The 15,417-nt window shown below is 49.2% G+C and overlaps 1 non-coding gene across 1 annotated transcript; it reads left to right on the top strand.

Moving 5' to 3' along the window:
* The first annotated feature begins 9,976 nt into the window (after positions 1-9,976).
* LOC144105818 (U1 spliceosomal RNA) lies at positions 9,977-10,137 on the top strand. Its single transcript, XR_013308905.1, has one exon. It is a non-coding gene; the product is annotated as a U1 spliceosomal RNA (small nuclear RNA).
* The last annotated feature ends 5,280 nt before the right edge of the window (positions 10,138-15,417 follow it).

Raw genomic sequence — 15,417 nt, 5'->3', positions numbered from 1 at the left:
GGGCGGGAAGGAGCTGGAGTTGTTCCGGCTGTGGCTTCCTCCTTTTCCGGTAGCACCGTGTTCCTTCTTCCTGGGCCTAGACTGGTGTCCGTGTAGTGATGAGTCGTTGTCCCCTGGCTTGGGTGTCTGGTTGCCATGGGGCGTTCCTCGTTTGTTCTTGTTGATCAGCCGGAATTTGCAGTTCCGGCTGCCTGTGTTGTGGCCCCCGTTGCAGACGATGCATACGGGTTGGCAGGTTGGCTGTTCTCCCTCAGGTGGAGGCGAGTGATTTTCTCCGCAGCGGCGGCAAAGGTTCGTTGTAGGTTTGTAGCAGACATCGGCCCGGTGTCCTACTCTCCTGCAGTTGTAGCATACCTCATGTTGCTCCCTGAAGGGGTGGACCCGAAAGACGCCGCACTGATAGATTACTTGGCTGGGTAGCTTCTTTCCAAAAAAGGTGATTTGTATTGTTCTGGATTTCCCGATCCTTCGGGCATCCACAACTTCTATTCCTTCGTTTCGGTTTCCGAAGCCTTGGCGAACCGCTTCGGGCGAGTCTCCCGCGTAGGCGTTGTAAATGACCCCTTTTACCGAGTCTTCGGGCGCCGCCACGTACGACGTTACGTTGTAGGTTTGATCTTGGAGGTTCAGTTTTTTAATATTGGCGTATGCAGTCGCCCGTTGACGATCGGGCGTGCATAGCGTAAAGGTGTTGTTGGCCGTATTGACTCTGATAATGTCTTCATTCTTCACCGTATCATACGGCAGCCTGGCCACCTCGCAGGCGCAGAAGAGTAGTAGTCCGGGCGCAAAGTCCCTCAGATTCCAACCTTGTGGTCGGCAGACGATTTTGTAGTCGTCGGTCGGTAAGCGCGGGAGGAGGGCTTTCTTGCTGAGTGCAAGTAGCTTCTTCCCGTTCTTTCGCGATGGAAAATTGGAATTAGACTTGCCTTGGCCGTGCCCCTGCGCAGGCTCGTCGTCGGTTGATGCGGGCCCTGTATTCTTCAGGCCTCGTTGTCGGTCGCGGTAACGAAGAATGGTTTCCCATTTTCCGGCCTCGAGCTCCGACGGTGATATTTTCTCGCCTTCCACGGCGTACTCCATCTGTGCGGGTCCCTGGGCGCTCAGTTCCCGGCGGAGAGGTGATGAGCTAGGTCGAGCTCGATGGCTAGGCCGGCAGTCAGCCGGCAATATGCCTAGGTGTCCGTAGATTGGCAAAATCCGGCTGCAGCAGGCACTGGACAATGGCCCGGATGTCGTCCAAAATATTCGAGCCCGAAGGCTGACTCTTTCTGCCGAAAAGTGGCGTCGAGGCGGGAGCCCATGCGAGACACGTCAGCACAGCTCCGTGGCTTGGCTTGGCTTTTTTTTCTTGAAGCAGACGAAACGGCCGGAACGGCATATTCAAAGGACCCGCTCTTCTTGCAACGCTCGCCTCGGCGGCCTTGTCGTGACGCTTTCCACGGCAAAAACAGATGGCGCCACTGCCGCCCTTCAGGCAAAAAACGTCGTTTGAGCGTTTTTCCTCCATAAAAACGCTAAGGCGCCCGTGTGCTGTGCGATGTCAGTGCAAGTTAAAGATCCCCAGGTGGTCGAAATTATTCCGGAGCCCTCCACTACGGCACCTTATTCTTCCTTTCTTCTTTCACTCCCTCTCTTATCCCTTCCCTAACGGCGCGGTTCAGGTGTCCAACGATGTATGAGACAGATACTGCGCCATTTCCTTTCCCCCAAAAAACCAAATATTATTATTTTGGTTCGCCGACATCGACGTAGGCAATTACGCTTTCGCATCATGCACGGCTTAAGTAAGTACTGTTGTCAAACTTGCTACGGTACAAAACTCACCATAATACGCAAAGTCTGTGTGCAATTTCGCCGCGAATGAGCGAGCGGGTCGGCGGGGAAATTTTTGAAATTCTTCGCGATAAAAACGCACAACACTGTATATAAAGAGAAACTCAGTAGGAAGGTTTTTTTAGCTCATGTCTTTTAATTATTTGCCGTGCCTGCATAAAATGAACGAAAAACCTAAATTACCATCTGCCCAACCTGTCCGACCACCGCACCAATTTACATTCATTGACCCGCCGCGGTGGCTCAGTGGTTAGGGCGCTCGACTACTGATCCGGAGTTCCCGGGTTCGAACCCGACCGCGGCGGCTGCATTTTTATGGAGGAAAAACGCTAAGGCGCCCGTGTGCTGTGCGATGTCAGTGCACGTTAAAGATCCCGAGGTGGTCGAAATTATTCCGGAGCCCTCCACTACGGCACCCCTTTCTTCCTTTCGTCTTTCACTCCCTCCCTTATCCCTTCCCTTACGGCACGGTTCAGGTGTCCAACGATATATGAGACAGATACTGCGCCATTTCCTTTCCCCAAAAACCAATTATATATAATTTGCAGACGGCAAGTCACGGCGTCTTGGTTGAGCCCGGCACGAAGCGCGCATTGTGCAGCGAGTGAGTGCATGCTACAAATTTTCCTCTCCGTTCCCTTTTCCCCAAGATAAATTTAAAACGCCGTGTTGTGCGAACACGCTATCTGCCTTCTATTCACCATCGGCGATCGACGCCTGTAGAGGCGCCTTCTGTCACTGAAAAGCCATGCGTGGTTGCGTACAGTATTTTCTACTTAAAGTGCACCCCCGGCTTTTAGGGTGCAGAAAAGAGTGTCTGTACTATATTGTTTGTATTTGCTGAAGTCAATTGGATAAATAAAGCAGCTTAAATATTACTACTTTACAGTGGAATCCAATGCGTAACCAACTTGTGGCTGAATGTTTCTTGAGTCGCTTTGGTCGCGTTCTTTTTTTTTTTTCCTCGGCAAAGAGCAAACGTGCCGCCGAACATTTTGCTGCGGCAACCGCAACGCAGTGACATCCTGCTGTCGCTCACAGCCGCAACCGAACCGACATCCGCTTCCGGTTTTTTGACCAATCAGGTGTGGCCGCTGCTTCCGATTATGGCGCTTTTCATTTTGACACTAAGTTGGAATCCGTCCCCTGTATTCCCGGATTCTGATTGAGTGATCGATTCGACGAGATAGATAAGTAGGCGGTTTCATGCATATGTTCCGGTCAATACCTGTTCTGCCCAATATGTAATAGAAGAGGCACAATCTGAGGAATTCTCTCCTGGTTTCAAGCAGTGGCCAATGCAGATCATTCCTAATTGCAGCCGCCGCAGTGGCTGAGTGGTTATGGCGCTCGGATGTCGGCCCGAAAGACACGGATTCGATCCCAGCCGCGGCGGTCGAATTTCGATGGAGGCGAAATTCTAGAGGCCCGTGTGCTGTGCGATGTCAGTGCGTGGTAAAGAACCCCAGGTGGTCGAAACTTCCGGAGCCCTTCACTACGGCTTCTCTCACAGCCTGATGATGCTATGGGACGTTAAACCCCTATGAACGAACCAAGCCATTCTTTATTGTTGTGGTGCTTTTCCTGAAGTCATAATTGCCGGAACGAAGCGGGCTTCACGTTTCTGCACACGTTCAAGCTCGTTTATGTTTTGCTTCGTGTCAGGATCGCACGCAGAACAACCATTATCTGATACTGGAGGCACACTGGTCAAGCATAAACTTTATTTAAGTTGAAGGGGGCTTTGCCAGAAATTTCTTCGAATAACATTGAGTGCCCGGCTGGCTTTGTATATAAGTAGAGGATGTGGGCATTTCATGACAGGTCGCTTGCAAGCATAACTCCCAAATATTTGTGTTCTATAACTGCAGTCACGCGTACAGCGCCCAAGAAATAGCTATAGATTTTCGGATTCTTTTTCTTAGTGAATGTGAGTGTAATGCACTTCGACAGATTGAGGGCCATATTCCCATCCAGACACCGGGAAATAATTAATCGAGCAAATTTTGCAGCGGTTCCGAAAATTTTTCACAAGGGGATACTGCGGTAGACACACAGTCGTTTGCATACAATCTTATTGAACTGGACAGATATGCTGGCAGATCGTTGGTATAGATCAGAAAGAGAAGCGGCCCTAAAACCGAGCCTTGCGGGACACCTCACAAAACACGAGTGCGTCTGATGAATTCATTCCATCCAGCATTACGCACTGCTTTCGTTCGCACAGTTACGCCGTAAGCCATGTCTGCAATGCATTCGGTAATTTAAGGACAGAAAGCTTCTGTATTAAGAAATTATGTCATACAGAATTTAAGGCGTTTTTATAGTCTAAAAATATGCAATCCACATGTACCACAGTTTAGTGATTCAGCAATTTCCTAGCAATTCTATAAGTTGTTTGTCACATGAAAAACCAGATCTGAATCTATGATGAGATCTGCAAAAAAATTTATTGCTTTGAAGATGATCAATTTGGTTGTTATAGCTTATATTTTGAAAAGTTTTACAGATTGCGTTTGTTAGAACGATATGTCTGTAATTGCTGGTGTTTGCTGTACTCCAAGTGTTTTGTGTGGGAAATACTTTTGCCCGCTTCCAATCAAGCGGTAGTTCACCCAGTTCAAGCGACTTCGTGAACAACTTTATCAAGCAAGGCGAGACCGAAGGCGCACAGTTTTTTAAGACGCGATTGGAAGTCCGATCTGGGCAAGGGTAAGAGGTTAGCTTGATCTCCTGTAGCAGCAACGTAACACCGTGCTTTGTAAAGGTTACGCCATTCATTCGCGTAAAAGTGGAGAATTCTGGTGCCTCTATTATCGTATCGGTCGGCTGTGAGGACACTGACTGAAAGCATCAATTAAAACACTCTGCCTTTTCCCAGGCTTTGTAGCATAGTTTATGTCATTTATAACATCGGGAATATTTCTTATGGTGCATTTTTACTTTTTTATATTTCCATACCTCTTTTGGATTCTTTCTGATTTCTCGCAAAGCCACTGAATGTACAGACTTTGTACCCTCTAGGTTTCTTTACTAATAATCCTATTTTGTGCTTTAAACATATAGTGAAGTAAGTGTTCGGCTCGGTGACTGACAGTACCCACGGAACAAGCGGCGTCTTTTATTTATCAGACCCCTAAGTGTCTTGTTCATCCACCGCCTATCGCATCGGCGCTTTGCAGAAACGACGTGGCTTGGGGTGAACGCCTGTGTTCGAGACAATCATTTGGCTTCGAAATGATTGCATGTGGTGCTCGCATCAAGAGACCTGCAGAGCGTTTGGAATTCCGTAAAAAAAAAAAAAAACATCTTGTGCTTGCGGAATGGAGCAGTCTGCAGCCACGTGTGCCAAGCAGGCAAGCAATAGGTCTGCGCCCGCCGCTGCAGCACCGCCCTCGGGGACGGCCTGTGAAAAACAGAGAGACGCAGATCCAGCATGGAGCACTCAAAAGAAACTGCGCACAGGTGGCTGGAGTTTATCATGCGTGTCTGATGATCAAAGTTTGTTGTCTTGAGCAGTTGTCCCGGTACTTAACATTGTGTAGGTGCTGAGCGTTACCTGTACCTGTCATGGCAGCGTATCAATTAATGTCGGTCGGCGATTTCGTGGCCAGTTTCCACCGACTGTATATTTTCGTGCAACAGAACATGGTAGTAATATTTATAACAAATATGCTGCTCCCTAATTTGCTGGGCCCGAGAACGCTCGATTGAGAATTTCATGGCCCATAATTATTGAGGTCACCTAGGTGTTTTACCATGCCAACTGCAATTATTGTAAACTGACATCCGCCAATCACAATTTGGAGTCGGTTAAGTATTTTACTTACCTGTGCGTGTTCACGCCAATATTTCCTGGAGGGAGACAACAGCTCAGCATCATCGATGTCTGCGTAAAATATGAGCTTGACAGGACGAATGGCAGGGGAATTTCCATTAACCATTTCCGCGTCCTGTAGCTAAAAGTGCACTGCACTAATCTCGATGTCAGCGCACGTTGAAGAACCCCAGGTTGTAAAGATTTCCGGAGTCCTTCACTATGGCATCCCTCATGGGCTGTGTCGCTTTGGGACGTTAAACCCACATAAACCAAAAACGGTCAAAACGTCGCAAATGCACACTTGGTTTCTTTTTCGGTCCCTGAGCTCGTTCCTACACCGCTGGAGGTGCTCCGCAACGCAGCACAAGAGCGCGGGGTTCTATTCCTGGCTGAGGAGGGAATATTCTTGATGCAAGCGAAATGCGGAAACGCCTCTGATGTGTATCTGTATATCAAAGAACACCAGTTGGCCGAAGTTATCAATGGTTTTCAACACGGCGGGCATCATCTCACATCGTTGGCGCAATACACTGCCCAAAGAATGTCTGAATGGACGGATAGGCTCTTCGGCCTAAATCTGGGATAATGTGCGTGACGGTTTACCTTTTACAATCAAGGGTCGGTATACATAACGATGCTCTCAGCATTCGTGCCGATCAACGAAAAAAAGTTTGCAGTGAACGCATTTCAGTAACGAGCTCGGAAGGATCGCAGAGCAGCGTCCTCGCTTCTGTTCCAGCCATTCACGAGTTAGGCAAGTAAAAAACGAGGTCGCCGAAAATTATTTTGTGTCCACAGCAGCTTCAAACATTCTGTTTAACAAAGCCCACGCACACGGCGCGGCAGCGAACGATCGCGTAACACCCGCATTACGGCCGCCGCAGCTCAGAGGCCCCTTATGCGGTAGCTTAAAATAAAACATTATAGATGCCACTTCAAAATCAAACGGACAAGTCTTTCACAAGGCCAACGATGGCAGCAACCGCCAACGCAGGGCGGTGGCGCGTAGCTTAACCGCTGCACCGCTTCGCCTGGAGTGGAATCAGTACTCCCAATTATCTGTGAGTGTAGAGAATTACCAATTCTACCGCAGTACAAGTCTAAAATGATGCAATAACATGCAAACTTACATCATATGGCATATCTACCGAAGTAATCGTTTTTCAGGCCAAGCAACAGCATGGAATGTCAAGATAAACCATGGGAAACAGGACGAACGGTGCTAGCGCACTATAATTCATATATATAGTTAACCCAAGCGAAACCGGCCGTAATTTTTTGCTTTTCACTTATATGCCTTACTGAAACGCTGAGTGTCAATTCCCTACCATGCAGCCGCCGCGGTGGCTGAGTAGTCATGTCGCTCGGCTGCTGGCCCGAAAGACGCGGGCTGGATCCCGGCCGCGGCGGTCGAATTTCCATGGAAGCGAAATTCTAGAGGCCCGTGTACTGTGTGACGTCAGTGCACATTAAAGAACCCCAGGTGGTCGAAATTTCCAGAGCCCTTCACTACGGCGTCTCTCATAGCCTGAGTCGCTTTGGGACGTTAAACCCCCATAAACCAACCCATTCCCTACCATGCCTGCTAGAAGTTTGATTCATTTTCTTATGAAACGGAAATAAGAGGCCGCCTATGTTCAGAATTGAACATCAGTTTTGGATAAGCGGCCTGGAACGCTCGTTTTTATTCAGCAACACACGTGCATTTCTTTCTTTTTTTGCAAAAGTAAGATGCAAAAAAAAAAAGATCCGTGCAAAGAGAGCGTCTCTAGTGGTGCTAGGTCGCCCGGGCCCAGAGCGAGGCTGGAGCAGCCGAACACGGACTGGAAAAATAAAAAGAACGCTCGTTGGAGTTTACCTCTAGATACGTCCACAGTATAAACTGGCAATAAATTCAAGTGCCTCCTTTCATTTTTAATCGCCTTAATATCGTACTTTTATTATTCTCAATAGTTTTCTTAGTGTCACTTATTTTCGGCGATTGCTTTCCCTCATACGCGATCCTTCATTAGGAATGTTCGCATTAAAACGACGGTACGTTGCCCAGTGGTGCAGTTAGAGTATACCATGAATCAGTAGATTGAGCAATGTTGCATCATGAGCGGCAACGTAAACCAGACTAACTGGGCGCTGAGCGCGCTTAAAATTATTGGAGGTCGCCGGGACACGTGTGCACAGAGCTACGGTCGCCTGACACGACAGATGATGAGCAAGTGCATTTGAAATTATACCGCAACACATCTAAATTAGAGCCATATGCACACTAGCCCGTGTGCACTCTTGTCGCAGATGTCAGCACGGTGAACGCCGCATGTTGACGCATCTCTTTGCTGTGTGCTAGCAGGAGCTGGTGCGCAGCGTATGTAGTGTTACCAAAAAAAAATAACAAGCCAATCCTACTCAACCTTTATCCGCGCGATAAAATAAGCGTGCTGTGGAGTTCGCTGACCGTTCCGCGAACTCACTGGTCTTCAGTTCGCAAGGAAGGCCGCTCCAGTGAGGTCGGAAGGCGCCAACAATGGGACCCGTCCCGTCCCGGCCTCCCCTGCTTGCGGCGGACGTCCTTATCTCCTCCGCGCGGTCACGGGCATAGCCCGTCTTAAGAAGCCTAACCATGTACAGGTGTCGACATGTGTGCGTTGACAAGCGGTGCTCAGGCTTCGGGAATGCACGAGATACGGCTGAGTATTAGCCGAGTGACCGGAAACCCATGGCTATTCCCTTAACGGCTGTCTTCTTCTCTTTCGGTGTGTTCTGTAAACAACATGAGCGTTTGTCTCGTCAGCATATGTTGGTCGCGTGTGCGAAAGACAGGACATATGTTAGGAAAGTGGTAACCGCTGTGCCGTGGGTGCCGTGGGAGAGGGTGGTCACGTTTGTGCTGCTCGTGTATTTGATTGCAACCTCTCCTTTCCCAAATGTTTAATCAGCACTCTTTCCCCAATGTGTGATTAGTTGGCGGAAACCTTATTTTCCTTTCCTCCATAAAAACGCAGCCGCCGCGGTCGAGTTCGAACCCGGGAACTCCGGATCAGCGCTCGACTGCTAATCCGGAGTTCCCGGGTTCGAACCCGACCGCGGCGGCTGCGTTTTTGTGGAGGAAAAACGCTAAGGCGCCCGTGTGCTGTGCGATGTCTGTGCACGTTAAAGATCCCCAGGTGGTCGAAATTATTCCGGAGCCCTCCACTACGGCACCTCTCTCTTCCTTTCTTCTTTCACTCCCTCATTTACCCTTCCCTTATGGCGCGGTTCAGGTGTCCAACGATATATGAGACAGATACTGCGCCATTTCCTTTCCCCCCAAAAACCAATTATTATTATTATTATTATTCCTTAACCACTGATTGGTGAGGTGTGTCGCTTGTACATTTATTGGTGGCTGTCCGCGGGGACAGAGGGTTTAAAAACAAGCGCGCTGGGTTGAACGAGGGCTGAATTCGTCTGATCAACGGTTTAGTCATGTAAATAGTTTTCTCCTTGCTTTGTTTCTTCTTGTTTTATTTATACAGTAAATAAATAGTAAACCTTCTCCTTTCCTCGAGTAATGTAAATGTTTGCGAGTTAGAACCGCTGGGTCATCAAGAAACCCCGATTTCATCATCAACAAGGTGTTTCCTCTCATGGCCACATGAAGGTGGAAACTCAACTCGTGCCTTATTGAAACAAGCGTGCCTAGTTGTGGAATAGGGTCGCTGAACAAACATTCTACCAGCGAACTCGGAAACCCCTGCGCGAGCGAAACGTTGGGGGTTAGCAGACGACGCTTGCTCCGACAGCTCAACCGTCGACCTCAGCGCCGCGGTGGCTGGAACCGCGGCGGGCCGGCTCCTCCCCGTGGGCGCGCCGAGGAGTTTCGAAACTAAAGTATATATCTATAAACGTTGGCCGCCTCAACGTCGCCAGCTGTCGGCAGCCAGCGCATTAACTTCACTCTCAGAGGAGGAAGAGCGGCCTCGGAGCGCGGAGTTGCCAGGCGAAAAAGCTAGGGAACACGTGACTTGCATATTTTTTTTTGCTGTGCAGCTTGGAGATGGAGGGCGCCTCCTGTCAGAAGAAAGTGCAACTGTAGAACGACTTGAACGCTCGGTCAGAAGGTATTTGAATCGCATAGAAGTCGATCCCTGCATTAAGAAAGTAATCCAATTAAAAGCCCCAAGGAATATTATCGGGGCTTTGTTAATAAGTAAAGCGTACTCGCAATACCCGTCGGTGACGTGCACTTTTTTTGTGCGCCAGGAATGTTCTGACCGAGACAGGACGTAGCGCTGATGTGAGTGGCTCGGCTGGACGGGCGCCGAGGGATTTTTGACAGGATACCTGATGGTTGGTTTCGTGCGAGGTGTCCGCGATCAAGATGGCGGCACCTCCGGAGTGAGGCGCGGCAATTTTATTACGTCCGCGCTGACCTCTGCCATGACCCCTATTGGGTCAATGGGCACGTAAATTTTTGGTAGTGGGGGATGGCCTCGTGCTATCCCCCTTATTGACAAAACAAAAAACAGACTGGATTTAATTAACGCGGTACATGGTTGAATAGCTATGGCGTTCGGGCGCGGTTTAAGAATATCTTAGGTGTTGGAACTGCACGTCCACCGAGGCGGACAGCGTGCACAGATTATGTTCGCCCTCTAATGCATGCGGGGCCGCCGCGGAGAAAGGGCGGTTCGCTTGCGGAGCGGCGGACGCATTTTGCGTGGCTTTCGGTGCCGTTCAGGCTGTGTTTGTCGGTGCTGTGCGCTGCCACAATGCGTCACAAGTTGTGACGTGAGATTATCGGCTTCCAAGTTGTGTTAGGCACCGTGCACGATCAAAGTTTGCTAGAGACAGCCCTTAACGCGACAAGGGCTCCGTGTCGCAGGAAAGCCGATGCCGTCGGCGGCGTTGGTCGTGAGCGAAAAATCCCAGAAGCAATAAAACCGAGCAGGAAATTCGTCGAGTTAGGGGCAACTACAACAAGGGCCTACGGAGTTCTAGATGAGCACGCTAACCACTCTGCCACGCCAACTCTTTTTTTTTTATTTATTGCCTGTTCTGGCAGTTTAGAACACATCTGAAACATTTGTTTTGCGCTGCACTCTCAAACATCAAGAGCGGACATGGGTTTCACTCACGCGAGAAAACCAAAACTGTTTCAAGGAACATTCCTCTCTTCCTGTCCCCTCACCACTTTCACTTAATTTCTTCATTCTGCCTGCTGTCCTTTATTTCCACTGCCCCACCTCAGGTGCTGCAGTATCGATGGCAGATGCCGGGTCTAGCAAAAATCTTTTCCTTCCTTTTTACTATTATTTTAATAAACAACCACCACCACCAAGGAACACAACTCTCCCATCAACTCAACAGCTTCATCTCCAAAGCATAGCTCCTTGCACACTTCACGCAGCTTAAATATGTTTTCTTCGAACTAATCTCGGACAGACTGCGCACTTCATCGCTGGGTCGCACAAGCTCGATGGTTTGGAATGAACAAAGGCGCCTGTAGTGAATACGATGTTTTCTTAGAAGGTTGCTTTTCCTTCACTTTTTTGGGTGTCCACCGAGATATGTGAGACAGGCGTCATTTCCTTTCCTTAAAACCAATTTTAATTTTCCTTGCCTTACGACACGGCTCGGGTGAAACGCCAATATGTGCTTACTTTCCTTAAATTGTCGGCGAAAGGCGTCGCCCCGAACGCACGATGGCGTTCCATGGATCCCTTGGCAACGCTGCAACAGGCTGTCGCGTCCTGCTCTTAAAGACGAAGCTTAAGCCTCCTCCAATTTTTTTTGTTCCTCGGTTTGTGTTCAGCCGCAGTGGTCGTTGTTCAGACGCACATGGTGGCGCTGGCCGACCCCAATGCATGGTCATCGCGGCCTGTGTGTGTATGCACAACCGGCGGCAAAATAAGTACGGCGGCCAGAATCGCATAAAACTAAAGTCACTGGAACGGGAAAAGCACCGCATTCGTTTCCACTCGCCGCCGAGCCAGCGCACGGGCGCTCCTGATCCCTTCTCCGTGGTCACGTGGGCATTCCCCGCCATAAATGCTCCGCTCGCTTCTTTCTCGCGGCCGCCGACACAAAGATAATCCGGAGCATTACGCAGCACTTGCTCTTGTGGGCCGAGATAAGCGTGCACAGCATTTCCAGTCGCGTATTGACGCTCGTGCATTTGATGCCTGCATAAAGACATTGAAGAGTGCCTGGGTGCTGCGCTTTTGGGTGCAGCAAACGGCGGGAATCGGCCAAAACGCTGTTTTCAATTCCCAGAGAAAAAGAAAACTTCAATCGATGAGCTATATGGCTGCGCAGAATCCACACTTCATGTGAACACTTTTGCGCGCACGGTCTTTCTGTAACTTCTGTCCACGCCACTCATGAGGCAAGAAAGGCGCATTATGATACATCGTTCTGGCGCACGAAAAACACGGACGAAGGAAGAACAGACTGTTCTTCCTTCGTCCGTGTTTTTCGTGCGCCAGAACGATGTATCATAATGCGACTGTGAACCAACTAGCCCAGCTGTCTACGCTTAGCTTGGCAAGAAAGGCTTTGGCCGTAATAAATGCGAAGAGCGGAGCGCACACGCACCACGGTGTTCGCATGTTTTTTTTTTTTTTCGCGAGAGTACGCGTGATGCATACGCGAGCAAAAATTCAGGGGAGCGATTAGGTCTCCTTGCGTTCGATAAGGCAAAACCATTTGTGCCTTCCTATGCGTTATTTGTGATTCTTTTAATCGACCCAGGCCGCGAATGGGTTTTCCGCAGCTGAATTGGGTTGCACATCGATTTTGGTCCAAATCGGCCGAGGTCAAATTTCAGGGGTGGGTGGGCTAAGTATCGGACTGGTCCGGGCCAAGTTTGGAGGTCAACATCGTGTTCCCCGTAGTCGAATTAGGTTGGACATCGATTTTGGTCCAATTCAGCCGACGTGATATTTTGGTAGTGACGGCCAAATTTGGTAGTGGTCCATGGAAAATTTGGAGGTCACCATCGCGTTCGCAGTAGAGAAATTAAGTTGTACATCTATTTTGGTGCAAATCGGCGGAAGTAAAATTTCGGTGGCGGGTGGGCCGAATTTGGAGGTCACCATCGTATTCGCTGCAGAGAAATTAAGTTGGACACCGGTTTTGGCTGATATCAGCCAAGGTGAAATTTGTCTCCTACATGCCTTCATGTACGAGTGACACATATGGTCGCACAGCCGCGGACAGATTTTCGTTCCATGAGCCTAGAAAGGCTTCCGTCCGAATAGTTGTCTTTTTTCGCCTAATTAGCAAGTGAACAACGGTGTGCTTCACTCATTGCTGGAAAGAACGCACAATTGGCAAAGCCTAATTTATTCTGCATAAGAGGAACAGCGCGCGGCCGTCCCTTCAGCGCCGCTGGACCAAATATGGCGGCGGGTCGGCGGCTCCGACGATGGATGCGGTACTTTAGATAAAACTGCATCTCTGCGCCGTCTGACGTTGCACTTCTGCAGTCGAGACATCGCAGTGCGCGTCCTTTCATGCTCGCAGCCGCTTCATTTTTCTCGCCTGCAGTGAACTCGCTGATTGCATGCTGCGTTTGGCAGTAGGGGTCGCTCTCTTTATTCACTACCTCACGCTCGTACTTAGATGTGCGCCCATCGAACTGCGAGCGTTACGCTCTGAATAAAGAGAGCGACCCCTACTGCCGAACGCTGCATGCAATCAGCGAGTTCACTGCAGGCGAGAAAAAAGACTGGGCTGCGAGCATGAAAGGATGCGCACGCGCAATGCGATGTCTCAACACCACAAGTGCAACATCAGACGGCGCGGCGACGCAGTTTTATCTCATTCTGGCCGCCTGTCGCATGCCCCGGCTTATTTTGCCGCCGGTTGCACATATTGACTGTTGCGGTGACACACCTGAGGCAGCGCCCCCTCCATTTCTACAATGCAAGCCGTATCGCCCGCTTAGCAATGGGAGCAGCCGGTACGCCTCGCTTCAGTTAGTTGCCGCGCTGCGGCGCCACCCAGACGGTTGGACTGCTTGCGTCATGCTTGCCAATGGTCGCGTGGTGCTGGCGTTATCTGTCCTACTCCTATACAGCAGACCTACACCACGCGTCTGTCGGATTCCTGCTTCGTAGCCCTTCTTTCGTAGCTCTCGATTCATCCGCGGCGCAGCGCTTTCCCCAACCACCATCGGCTGGACTTTGCTCGCCGTTTGCAGAGGTGGGCGCAGGCGTTCGCTCCGCCTATCACTTGAGGATGCTGTTCTTTACCAGACGAATAGAGCGTTGTCAGTTGTTACGTTTGTTCGTTTCATGGCACCATGATTAACGTAAATTCTTTTGCGCGCATTAATGGTGTGGTCCGCGACGCTCACGAGGTGTCCCCGCAGCAGCACTAAAATGGCACCAGTTGATTATGCAAGCACTGCTCTTGCTTTCAGTTTTGTGCGAATTGTGGGCAATTTTAAGCGCGTTTGTAAAAAGAAGGGGACGTTCACCAACATTTATTTACATATATTTACAACTCTTTACAGCAATAGCATATACAATACTTTGCATGTGTCTGCTGCTACATATATACATTACATATCGGTATAATTAGCCATTAACATTTCCAGAATTTGTGTATTTGCTTGTATTGACACTTATTTAGAGACATAAGAAATATGCAGCGTAGCGCAACCCCATTTGTGCACTTGAAAAGGACAAAGCACCTCCTGCGCGAGGGTAACATAACAACAGTGAACGAAACAAAACACACCTAACGCCCGCCTGGACAACCATGCAGTTCGTACGCCGTCGTGTGTTTGATCGCCCTCTCCCGCGTCCCGAAGCGACACCCACGGCAGAATAAACGCTGGTGCTGCGCCGAAGAAACGCTGCCTTGTGGTTCGGCCTTTACGGTGACTGCGCCTGAAGACGTGCTCAAGCGGACTTTATTTCGATTTTATCTGCCTCCTTTCCTACAAGCGCTTTTTTTTTAATTTCCATCGTTTTATTTGCGCCTGGTTGTAGTCAAGACCAGGCAGAACGTCCGAAATGCTTCGGCATCAGCTGCAGCGCCGTGCATTTGCGACTGGAGTTCTTTTCACTTTTTAAATAAATCGTAGCTGCTATTTGCCACGCACAGAGAAAAATCTTTATCTAGTTGTCGTAACGATGACAGCTTAGCCTGCAAAAAGTACAGCTACGACTTGAAAGGTACTGCAACTTGGCAGTTTCGGAAAATGGCTTCTCGGGAAGATATATCATTCCTTCTTTATTTCATTCTCCCATTTTCCTTACTCAACATGATTGAATCGCATATCAATAGAATAATTCGTATTACAAACTACCTTTACCATCTGATTTCATATTTCTGCTAAGCAGTTTCAGTAGCTCTCCCGGAATGTTTCAGCGCTGTAGCTAAAAGACAAACATGGTTCGAACAAGTCGCCACAGCCTTTCGTTACAATGCCAACGACGCTGCACCGCACTCTCTGTGACTCCTTATAAAACCAGCGCCTGCAGCGACTCCACGGTGAGCAGCGTCACTAACGGCGCGCTCTATGACGCGTCAGTGCCTGACAGGCAGCCTGATTACTGGATGGAAGGTAGGAGCGTCCCCTTTAAACGGGGCAGTGGTTGTTGCCACTATGCTTAGTTTTTTTCTGCTTTATTTTTGTTTACTCTGCTGTAAGTTGTTAATACAATTCGTCATTTCCTTTAAAAAAACGTCTTCCTACACTTTAAAACTTATTTCACTTCTCTGCTTTTATGCCACCAATCCTCCAATCGCTTTTTGCTAATTTCCACCGCAAA

Source organism: Amblyomma americanum, chromosome 9 (genome assembly GCF_052857255.1).
Source record: "Amblyomma americanum isolate KBUSLIRL-KWMA chromosome 9, ASM5285725v1, whole genome shotgun sequence".
NCBI lineage: Eukaryota > Metazoa > Arthropoda > Arachnida > Ixodida > Ixodidae > Amblyomma > Amblyomma americanum.
The sequence above is the reverse complement of the archived record's forward strand: the minus strand, read 5'-3'. Positions and strand labels throughout refer to the sequence as shown.